Source organism: Peromyscus eremicus, chromosome 10, assembly GCF_949786415.1.
Source record: "Peromyscus eremicus chromosome 10, PerEre_H2_v1, whole genome shotgun sequence".
In the NCBI taxonomy this organism is placed as follows: Eukaryota; Metazoa; Chordata; class Mammalia; order Rodentia; family Cricetidae; genus Peromyscus; species Peromyscus eremicus.
The window spans coordinates 79005172-79016621 of NC_081426.1; the positions used below are offsets into that span (position 1 = coordinate 79005172).

General features: G+C 35.7%; 2 long non-coding RNA genes across 2 annotated transcripts; one reads left to right on the forward strand and one right to left on the reverse strand.

Moving 5' to 3' along the window:
- Positions 1-458: 458 nt before the first annotated feature.
- On the forward strand, positions 459-6993 carry LOC131920305 (uncharacterized). The gene is made up of 4 exons (XR_009381605.1): positions 459-570; positions 3008-3067; positions 5464-5596; positions 6810-6993. It is a non-coding gene; the product is annotated as an uncharacterized LOC131920305 (long non-coding RNA).
- Positions 4968-5592, reverse strand: LOC131920306 (uncharacterized). Its single transcript, XR_009381606.1, has 2 exons — positions 5413-5592; positions 4968-5208 (listed from the first exon to the last, which is right to left on the reverse strand). It is a non-coding gene; the product is annotated as an uncharacterized LOC131920306 (long non-coding RNA).
- Positions 6994-11450: the final 4457 nt, after the last annotated feature.

Below are 11450 nucleotides of genomic sequence, written 5' to 3' on the forward strand. Positions count from 1 at the left end.
ATTCCTGAACTTTTGCTATAAATTCTGAAATTGCTCCCTGTTTTCTGTCACTGAACATCATATACCCAATTACTATCTTTTTTCAATATAAAACTCAAAGCAATCATGCACAATTGCATCTGATCTAATTATTTTATTTTAAGATCCTGTGAGTGTACCATTTACTTCTTGTTCCCATTATAAAAAGGACAAGAAATCAAATGTACAAATCAGATGTTATTAAAAGATCATTTGCCAATGAGAAAAAACAACTACAATTTTACTAAGAATGCATTTCACTTTTTGTAGAAAAAAAAAATGCATTGAGTTTGCCTCTGAACCTTCTACTTACATTTCAGCCTAGATTTGATTTGATTCTACTTCATAACAGAAAAAGATCAAATGCCCTGAGATAGATACAGATCAGGGAAACAGCTAGATATTGGCCAGTTCTGGCAATGCTTGAATGAAAAGATTGGCATCAGTAAGATAACAGATACAAGTCAAGTAGGAAAAAAGTTTAAATAGCTGTGAGACTGAACCTCAGCTCAAGTCGGGAACCATCTGCCCATCTCAAAGCTTGGAAATAAGGTAACACTATTCAAAACGACTCACTGTGTCTGTTTTATTTTTTTTTCTTCAGGAGGGAAAAATGATTTACCACATGGAGACTGAAAATTAAGATGCCTTAGAATAGTATGTTTATTTCAATATAAGTATATCAGAAATTACTTAATACACAAGTAGAGACTTAAGAAAATGAACTCAGAACATAAGCTGTCAGGGATGCTATGAAGTATTTTTAAATGGTAGAAGTTGTAATGGTTACTTAGTTTCAAGACTGTCTGAAGTTCTAACATCTGAAAAGAATATAAACAGTGAATTAATAGCATTATTTTATTTTCATTCATCATTTTACTTGACACAATAAAGTCACCAAAACTGAAAAATTATTAGACCAAGAAATTTTTTACCTGGCAAATACTGTTACTAATTATCACTGAAATTTACCCCATCTACATATGAAAATATTTATTTTAAAAGATTCTTTTAGGCTTCTGGAGGGGGTCAGAATGGTTGTTGCTGACAATATTAGGTGACTTAAGAAAAGTAAAATTTTATTTACTTTACCCAGTTTTAACTGAGAGTGTCAGTATTTATGGATAAAGAAGGACATTAATGACATAGTACTAACATTTCACCTGATGTATCATTAACTTAAGTTCAAAATGGGTAGAGAAACAGATGAACTGACAGATGAGAGATATATAGATAGAGGATAGAGATACATAATAGATAGATGATAGATTAGATAGATACATAGATAGATTGATTATTGGTAGATAAGTTGATGATAGAAGATATTTAAAAGATAGATAGATGATAGATAGATAGATAGAGAGAGAGAGAGAGAGAGAGAGAGAGAGAGAGAGAGAGAGAGAGAGGTAGAAACAGATAGATGTTCAATTAAGTTGCTCCAAGATTTAAGTATGAATCCTATAATCCTATAAAATATTCTGAGGTATTTTTCGTGCTTCTCTATGTAAAAAAAAAAAAAATCACTTTTCAATGCCAAATTGTAGCGTAAAGGCATTTTAAATATCAAAAACACTAAGTGGGGAAAACATTCAAATTTGAATATAATTGAATTTGTTCCATAAAGAAAAAGAGCTGAAACCTAATTTTTTTTAAAAAAAAAAAAAAAAAAAAACAGTGTCTGAAGAAAAATTACAGATTTTAACAATCTTTATTGGCAGCATAACTTTGTGAGATGTTATTTTCATGGTTTGCATTGCAAATATAGACTTAAGTGGCCTAATTAGTGGTTGTATAGGATGATGGTATACAGAGGTGGACATGAGTTGCAACTACCTTATTTCAAACCAGCATGGTATATAAATAGACAATGTTAGATAGAACATGATCATTTGAGGTAGCATATTATTTTCCTAAAGAATTTTCCAAACCTCGAACTTAGATAACCTTGTACAATTAAAAAATTAAAAAAACTACTACTGACATATTCATGGCAATGGGAAGCTATTGCCTTCATATACGTACCCACTGATAACCCTACCAGGATCCAGGGCATAATTCCATTCCAATAGTCATACAGATGACTAAACTAAAGAGGTCATGAAAGAAAACCAAAAGCCATGAATCTGGGGAGGGGCTGAGTAACACTGAGGGGAATGGCTGGTAGGCACTGGGAAGGAGGTGAAAGAAGGGAAGCTGGTCAGAATATATTATGTTCATGGGTAAAACTATCAACAAAATTAATCAATGTTTAAAATATTAAAATGCTAAATCATTTAAAAAAAATAGAATTTCCAACCAATCAGATTAAGATATATTCTCACTGAAACTAAAGCTGGGCATTTTATACATCCCTACATATTTATGGGCTAGTTTGTAGGAATCTGAGTCTCTAAGCATACAGGGCTTCTAGAGGCAAATTCTGGGAGTAAAATTAAATAATGATTCGATGGACTATTTGGAGAGTGTACAGGAGGGATAGTGATAATTTCAAGCACCCCTTCATTCCTTGGGTGGGAGTTTGATGCCTAACCATCAGGAAAATGATGAATCCACCTTTTAGGTCACTGAAGCCAATGTGATACAAGATCGTGAATGTGTATAAAGGAAGGGTAGGTAGCAATGAGTGGTAGCAATACTCAAAGAATTGGCACATTCTGGAGAAATGGAGTATCAACAACTTGCAAAAGAACAAAATGTCATTCTGCATGGATAGATGCAGTTATTGCTCTAAGTGCTCAAACATAAGACTGAGGTGAATCAATGACCCCTCCAGAGAACACAGTGCTTGTAGGGATGTGTTCCTCATCAATTCAGCTGGTCTTCTCTTATTGGGAAGATTATGAAACGATGAAAAATCTACATAAAATATCTTCTACAAAGAGAAAATTAATTTTCCTTCCTTATTTTACTACTGTTCCCTGGAAGAAGATGACTTCTCCCAATGATGATACTTAATATTTAATAAATATATTATCATTTTTCTTCATAGAAATTGACAATGAAATTCCTGGTTTTTATGTGTGTTTTGAATGTGGTGACAGAAGGAACAGTAAGTAAATCAAAAACTCTGGGTTTCCCTTGCTTTATAAAAAGGATTCTAGACAATAACGACATTATGGTTAGACTGTATATTAAGGTATAAACTCAATAATTGTAAATAACAGCAAGTTGTCTTGCATATTTAAATATAAGTACTCCATTTACCCCAAATTTATAATTTTACTAGTGAAAATGTCTTGCCACAGAAACTTGGGTCCTTTACAATAAAAAAAAACTATTATCAAGCCTGCTAAAGTTTTCCCCAAGTAAACTAAGACCACTGCATCCCACTCAAAATGTTACCCAATGTGAACTTAGTGTGTACACTTGCTTAGGTCGCCCCTGTTATTTTGTATGCATTAAAATGATACTTTCATACAAGCAACACTAAACAGAATCAACACACACACAAACACATAAAACAAAGAATATGAAGACACGAATCTGAGAAAGAGCAAGGTAGGGTATGGGAAGGACTAATGGGAGGAAATGGAATGGGGTAAATTATGTAATTATAACTTAATTTAAAATAATAAATGGTATTTATACATAATAGAGTTTTGAGATTGTAAATTTTATATATGGTTAAATTTAAACTTAATATATAATACAACAGGGTTGACAAATTAATTTAATATAATCATAGGCCATATTTAAGGAATTTACAAATTAACCTGGGAAAACTTTTTGCTATGGGCTTAAATAGTTTAGTACTCAATAAAATAGAAATGTTTTTATATAGTCATATAAAACATACATATGTGTGTGTGTGTGTGTATCCATATATGTGTTAGGTAAAAAATCTTAATCCAAGCCAGAAATTAAAAATGGTTCTATAAAATGCTATTTTGTGTGATATGATGAGGGATAAATTAATTGAAAATGACTATACATTTAGGTAAGTTATGAAATTCAGTATTGCAACTAGAGGATTCTGTCCACAATTATTTTAAATATAAATAATCATGGATTGTTATAGAGGACATTCTAAAATATTTTTTTAAAAATTTAAACAACTAACTCTCTTTCTGTCTTTGGTTCAGTGGGAAAATGTCCCAAGTGCTTGGGATCCATCCAGTGAAAAGGTAATCATTTAATATTTTAACATTTAAATAAGACTTTTACTGATTTTTTTCTACCACATCTGAAATGCATTTCTTAATCCCCCTAATCATTTACTAAATTTGTTGTAATCACTATGACTACCGGAAAAAAAAACTTAGATAATTAAGTATTATATGTATCATCATTCATTTTAAACATATAATTATAAAATTAGAGAGTAGATTTTTGCTTGTTTGTTTAAAGTACTGTTCCTCTATAGAACCCAGTCTGGTCTCAAATTCCCCATCCTCTCGCCTGAGCCTCCAAGGCTGCATGCCTTCGGGCTATGTTCTTCATTTGTGATTGAGCTGTGCCTAGACAGAATATGTATCACATAAATACTGGTAATTTAAAGTTTGAAGAATAAACAAGAATATATAAAATTAAGTAATAAGTGCTAATTTTTACCTGTTTATTTGAAGGTTTTTTTTCCTTGTTGAAATGTTAAAAAACAGATATATTTTTTAAACTGGTTAAAGGGCCAGTGGCACATGCAGTTCGAAATATCTCACTTAGATTTCAAACTGCTGGACCTGTCTTTGCTGCGGTGACCCAGTCAGATGATGTTCACTATCACATCATCTTTGTTCCAACTTGTACAAGAAATTATATTCCTCCACAAAAATAAATATATACCCCCAAATAAAGCTATGTAGTTATTATAAAATACAATAAAAAGTACCAAGAGTCTAGACATGATCTTAAAACTATTGTGTGGGTTCTCTAAATCTTAGCTGCACTGTTAATTAATGAATTTTCTCATATGGAGAAGATATTTCTGTTGAAGAATTATTTTAACAACCATATCATATAATTAGGATTTAATGAGTATCTAATGTGATGAGATATTCTGGGATGGTATCAGAGAAGTTGAAAGATGCTCCAGTAGGGAAAGAGTTATGTCCCAAAAAGTTGAAAGATGCTCCAGTATGGGAAGAGGTATGTCCCCAAAGTTGAAAGATGCTCTAGTAGGAGAAGAGGTATGTCCCCAGAGTTAATTCATTCCTCATCATATCTTCATCTGTCACCTTCATCACCTGCTGACTTCTGGAAAAGCACAAGGTGAGAACTTTTAGGAGGTCTCCAAATGCCCCTAAGGACTATACAAAGACATCTGAGTAAGCCAGAGGTTATATAAATAAATTTAGCCCATTCTCAGGTTAGCAATAATGGGTAGCAACATTTCTGGAAATGTATTTACCCAGAAACCCCTTCCAGACCAGAAACCAGTGAGGCTGTCAGAATGCTGACCTCATTATTAACACAAGCACTTCATTTCTCATTTATCTTTTTCATCCTTAGCATTTAGATGATCTTAACTTTCAGGATGACGATTATTCCCAACGGGTGCCTCCAGGAGGCAATTTACAAGATCTTCCAGACTATGGTAGTGAAGAAATTCTGTATTTTACACCTCCTGTGTAATGAAAACAAGGTAATTTCAGGTGTTAGACTACAATGTTCAATACCTCAAGATCAACACTTAGTAACAGGATAGCCCAAGCTAATTGTTGTTTATTGGTGTGATTTTATTCCCACATCTTTCAAGTAGAAATAATAGTACTTTAAGAATGGTGTTTGTCTGAGTAACATATAAGATTAAGCAACACCAAATAATCAAGTGATAAATGTGATTGTTATTGATTCAAGATTTTTTTAAAGGAACATTTATTCAATGAATCATTTTAAAATGAAAATTTTAAAGAGGACATAATATTCATGTTTGTCTTAGCTTATTAGCATATGAAAAACAATTTCCAGGTTTAGAATACTTATGTACCCATAAATACACCAAATTAGTATTACCTCAGCAGAAATAGATTTTCAAAAGCAAATATTGATTTCTATTTCCCATGCATGCATCTACATAAACTCTCTTTCAAAGTCTTATGTTAAGATAAGCATTAATTTTGTGTGTTCTGTATTATTTTATTGATGAGTAAACTAAAACACAAATGACTAATTTGCCTAGAATTACATTGGTTGTGGGTGATAGAGAACTTACTCACACTGGTTACAATGTTTGATGATCATTGATAGTTCCAAGAATATACTTTACAATGTTAAAACTGTGGAATGAAAATTGAGGTAATGTATTTGTAATCAAAAGAAGTATAATAAAAAGCACTATGATATTCTAAAGTAGTATAACAATGACATACTTGTTGGGGAAAATGTGGTTGTTAGTCTTGATGTTAAAGAATTCTTCATATATTTGTATGATGACTGACCCCATTTAGATAATAAGTCAACAGTCACTATATCATCATGCTATGGAAACAAGTTATCTCAAAAATATTAATGTTCTTTGAATACTATTTCTTCCTCACACTAGATCATATACATAAGTATCTGACACATGACTCTCATTCATGTGCTCCCTCTAGTACATATGACCTCAAAGTTTCAAGTCAAGAGTGAAGAGAGAGAAGGAACACTCTTGACTGCCATAACCAGGAATGGAAAACATAATGAGCCTCCACGGCCTGAAATGAATTCTGAAAATATGATGGAGAAAGCAAGGCCCTTACACTTTACACCACACACCACACTGTGTCTGGAGGGAGCCTGGAGGGAAAACAAATGAAATCAGTCAAACTAGTTGCTTATATTTTGAGTCACTAATATATTATTTTTTAAATTTTCAGGTGCAAACCTTTGAAACATGGTCCTTTTTTAGCAAATCAAAGTTTAACTCAGCGTTTTCCTCTCATGAGGTTGTTTCTACTGTGATGGGACTGTGAGCCACATCAAGTGTACCAGTAGAGAAGAATAGTGGCTTGAAATCGGAATTTCTTTACTTTTACTAATAAATCTCTTGCAAGCATTAAATGTTTTGCTTCATTTTATTTAATTTCTCTGGAGCCTATGTATAACAGCCAAAGCTGTATGCTGTTATATTTTGGCTTATCTCACCTAATTTCTATGTCTTCATTGCCTTACCACACATGTATCATACCTGATATCACACCATTAACCACTCATCTTAAAGTAGCCCCTTGTTTTCTGAAGAATGAAGCACCCAAAATGGCAGAGCCTAGGCTGAGGAATATATTCGATGGAATAAGAAGATATCATGTTGCTGTTCTCTGAGCTCTATTCTGTGGTGGTATTGTGTTCCCCAAAATATTGTGCACCCTAATAAACTTATCTGGGGTCAGAGACACAACAGCCACTAGATACAAAGGCTAGAAAATGGTGGCACTCACACCTTTAATCCTAGCGAACCAGAGGTAGAAATCCCTCTGGATCTCTGTGAGTTCAAGGCCACATTGGAAACGGCCAGGCATGGTGACACACGCCTTTAATCCCAGAAAGCGAGCCTTTAATCCCAGGGAGTGGTGGTAGAAAGCATAAAGGTATATAAGGTGTGAAGACCAGAAACTAGAAGCATTTGGCTAGTTAAGCTTTTAGCTGGTTAGGCTTCAGGCTTTCGAGCAGCAGTTCAGCTGAGAGCCATTGGGATGAGAACACAGAAGCTTCCAGTCTAAGGAAACCAGATCACCTGAGAAGTTGGCCAGGTGAGGTTAGCTGTGACTTGTTCTGTCTCTCTGACCATCCAGCATTTCACCCCAATAACTGGCCTCAGGTTTGATTTTATTAATAAGGCTCTCTAAGATTCCTGCTACATCTGGCGCCCAACGTTCGTGGTACGAATTCATGAAAAAGCTGCTTGCTTTTGGCCGTGCGGGTCCCTGATCAGACCCCAGCTACACTCAGCCAGTTGTGGTGGTGCACACCGGTTGGATTTGCTGAAGGAGGCAGAGGCAGGAGGATCCCAACTTTGAGGGTGGCCCAGGAGGCTTGCTAAGGAAAAGCTTCGACCCAGGCCCAGCCACAAATGGTGGTGGGACCATGGAGGCAGAGGCTGCTGCTCCATGTTGCTGGCTACTTCTCTTCGTGTTGGTGACTACAATGATGCTGCTACCTGGGACAAAAGGTTTACTGCTGTTTGTTCAAAGAAGAATTGCCAGGACCATCGTGTTACAAGAAAACATCAGCAAAGGTCAGTATGAAAAAATTTGGCAAGACAAATGGTGGGGAGAAATTGCTGTGAAGATTTCTCTTCTAGGGAAGAACGTTCATGGTTCCGAGAGAGAGACATTTGCTCCAAACCACAGAGGAGGCACAAAAAAAAAAAAAAAAAAAAAAAAAAAAAAAAAAAAAAAAAAAAATCAACAATTTCCAGAATTTAAAATCCTGAATCATGACAGGACACTAGTGGAATTCAGGTGTTTCTGGTACATGGACTGCTCTCACCCAATGTGAGTTCAAACTATTGACCTTGTGTACATCCTACTTCACAAATGAGTCTGTCAGATACGCTAAGTCTATAGGCTGAAGAGGATAGCTGCAGAGTGAAGGGTAAGGCTCTTAGCTCTGACCTCTTGGGCTTTCATCTTTGCATTGGTTCTGTGTTTCTTATTGAATAAGACGGTTACTTCTATACTACTCCAAATATAGTCATTAACAAGCAGCCTTTAGTCCTCTTATATCTGCTACAAGAGTTATTATATCTGCTACAGGAGTTATTCTGTGGAGTAGGAACTGAGGTGTCAACAATAGAAAAATAATTGTTCTCCGTCATATTACATACAGTACAGCAGAATTACACAGAGAGAAAAAAGATAAAACAAGATGTGAATAAAACAAGTGCTGATGAAGAGAGTATAGTGCTTCGATAGAGCTTGGCACAAGGCTTTACCAGGTACTACTAACGTACTTTAGAGTACATTTGCATTTTCTGGCTCCTTTCAGTGCATCAGAGGGAAGAGATTTATTTGAAAATTGGGCAAATATAGGGTTGTTCTGGAAAGATGGTGGCCATTACTGTTAAGTAAAAGTATATCTCAAGCCTATGATCTGCACCAGTTCCATTCAGACTTGCTGTTGGTGAACTCTGTCCCAGTATTACGTGAAAACTGGCAGCATGCCTCTAGAAATGCAAACCATCACATTGCTTCCTATGCTTCCACACTAAGATCATCTGGGATCTTATATTTTATTAAGAATCTTTCTGACCTAACTGCCATCAAATCCCCAAGCCACAACTCCTGAGAATAGTGAAATGTAATAGACTGCATGAATAATTCAGTCCTGTCTATGCTATAGGCCCATGAGTCTTTTTTCCATACCTTCCTTCAGCATCCCAGCTGGCCTAGGCAGTTAGCTCCTTGAAAGTAACCTCCTAGAAGCTGCCTCTGTTCTAATTCTCATTTTTAGCCACTCAGTTCATCCTGGACAACCTCCTTCTCCAACCTACTTGTCTATTGCTGTAGAAGTGGCCTCCCCAAGATGCCCTGACTTCGGTATTAACAGAAACTTTGACATTGAAAACAGCAGGGATTTCTGATTGCATCCTCAGCTGTACCATTCATTACACTCTCCAACTTCTCACCTCTTATCACCTTTATATTCTATGCCCAAATGCCCCCAAATATAGTCTTTTCTTTTGGTATCCCAGTCACCATACCAGTATGTTTTTAAGTAGTCAATGGCAATCAGAAAAAAATGAAAAGAAAATGTTGTATCTACTAAACGAAGTATAGTACAAGGAGAAAGCTGAGTGGATGGGTTATATGACTTTCTCCATTTCTTCCCTACAGAAATAGGTAAGTATATAAAAGAAAGATAAGTATAATTTAATTATACAAGAAAAATACAAGTAGAATGTAATCCCAACACTTAGAGGAGTTGAAGCAAGAAATTCTATGTAAGCTTGAGGCCAGCATGAGGCCAGAGGACCGGGCTTCATAGCAAGACTGTGACTCAAGAAACAAAAGAAGAAAAGAACAATGGAAAGAAACCAAAAAGGCATGTACCTTCCACACTACAAAAATCCTCTGCTCTGTGTGTTAGTACAAACACCTCTTGGGAAAACTTGAGCACAAAACTTCTATAACTCTCTCTAAATTTTGATTTTGGTGTATTTAACTCAGCACCCTTTGAACATGCTAGGTTCTCACAAAACAAAGCTTACCATGCAAATTACAAAGTCTTTAACATACTTGTTTTCCTTTAAACGTGTTTAGTTTGGCTTTCACGGACACATTTAATCAAAGAGACATCTTCACTAGTACTGTTTTCTCACTATAAATTTCCTTCTCCTCAGCCCCCAGTCTCTTATCTTCTCTGTGCTCCTGGGTGCTGTCAAGGTCACTAGTGACCTTTTCCTGAGAAGTGTGTGCGTGTTTCTATAACTCATCTTCCCGATCTCTCATTGGCTTGATTTAATTATCAATCCACTTCTTTTTTTTTTTTTCTGATGAGTGCTTCCCAAGTAAATCTCATTTCCTGACTACCCAAAATATGCAACTCCACAGGAAGGCTTTGATACATGGCTATAAATACTCAGTGTTCCCTTTCTACAACTGGTTCATTTTCTCTTCTGTGCTCCATAAGTCACAGCCCAGGGAATTCAGCCAAACAAAACCAAATTTAGACTCATGGAAGATTTCAGTTCTCTGCCCTTTGAGAAAATATTTTCAACTCTTTTCACTGAATACTGATAAGACACTACACTTGTGCTAAAAGGTATATGCTTGGGATAAGATCACTGCATATTTTTCTTCCTTATATTAATACATAATTGTTCTTACATCACCCCTAGACCCAGTCACTTCACTGAAGTCACTTAGGAGACCCATATTTTCATTCAATTCCTGTAATAGGATGCACCTCAAAATTTTGGCTGCCAAATCAGCCTTTTCTTGAACAGGGGATCCTCTTTGGGTGGACCACCCTTCTTCATATGGTCATTTTTTTAACCTTACTTCAGGGCTGATAATGGCGTATTCAGAGGAAAGGCTGAATGCAATCCAACAGCCCTCTTTCTGGGTGGAAAAGTGAGGCTCCTTCCTGGCGCTATCACTAAAAAACATCCACGGAAGTATCAATGCTGGACAAACTGCACAGAGAATTCTCTGCCTCTGCTCCCATTCTACCAGACCAAACCTGACAGTTTCCCAGCTTAACTGTGATCTCCCAGTTAGCTGGAGCCTGTCTGAGGCAGAGGGACAATGTATTAATAAAGTAATAGTTCTCTCTCTCTCTCTCTCTCTCTCTCTCTCTCTCTCTCTCTCTCTCTCTCCCTCTCTCCCTCTCTCTCCCTCTCTCTCCCTTTCTCTCTCTCTCTCAAGTCTTTTAGCAATCTAAACAATCTTGAATATTCCCAAGTCTTCCCGTGTTACTTCTGGAAGCCTGACTTTTTAGTTATCCTTATGGCATTTTACATATTGGTGGAGTTTTACTCCAAGAAAAGAATATCATTTTCCAACAAGTAAAATAAG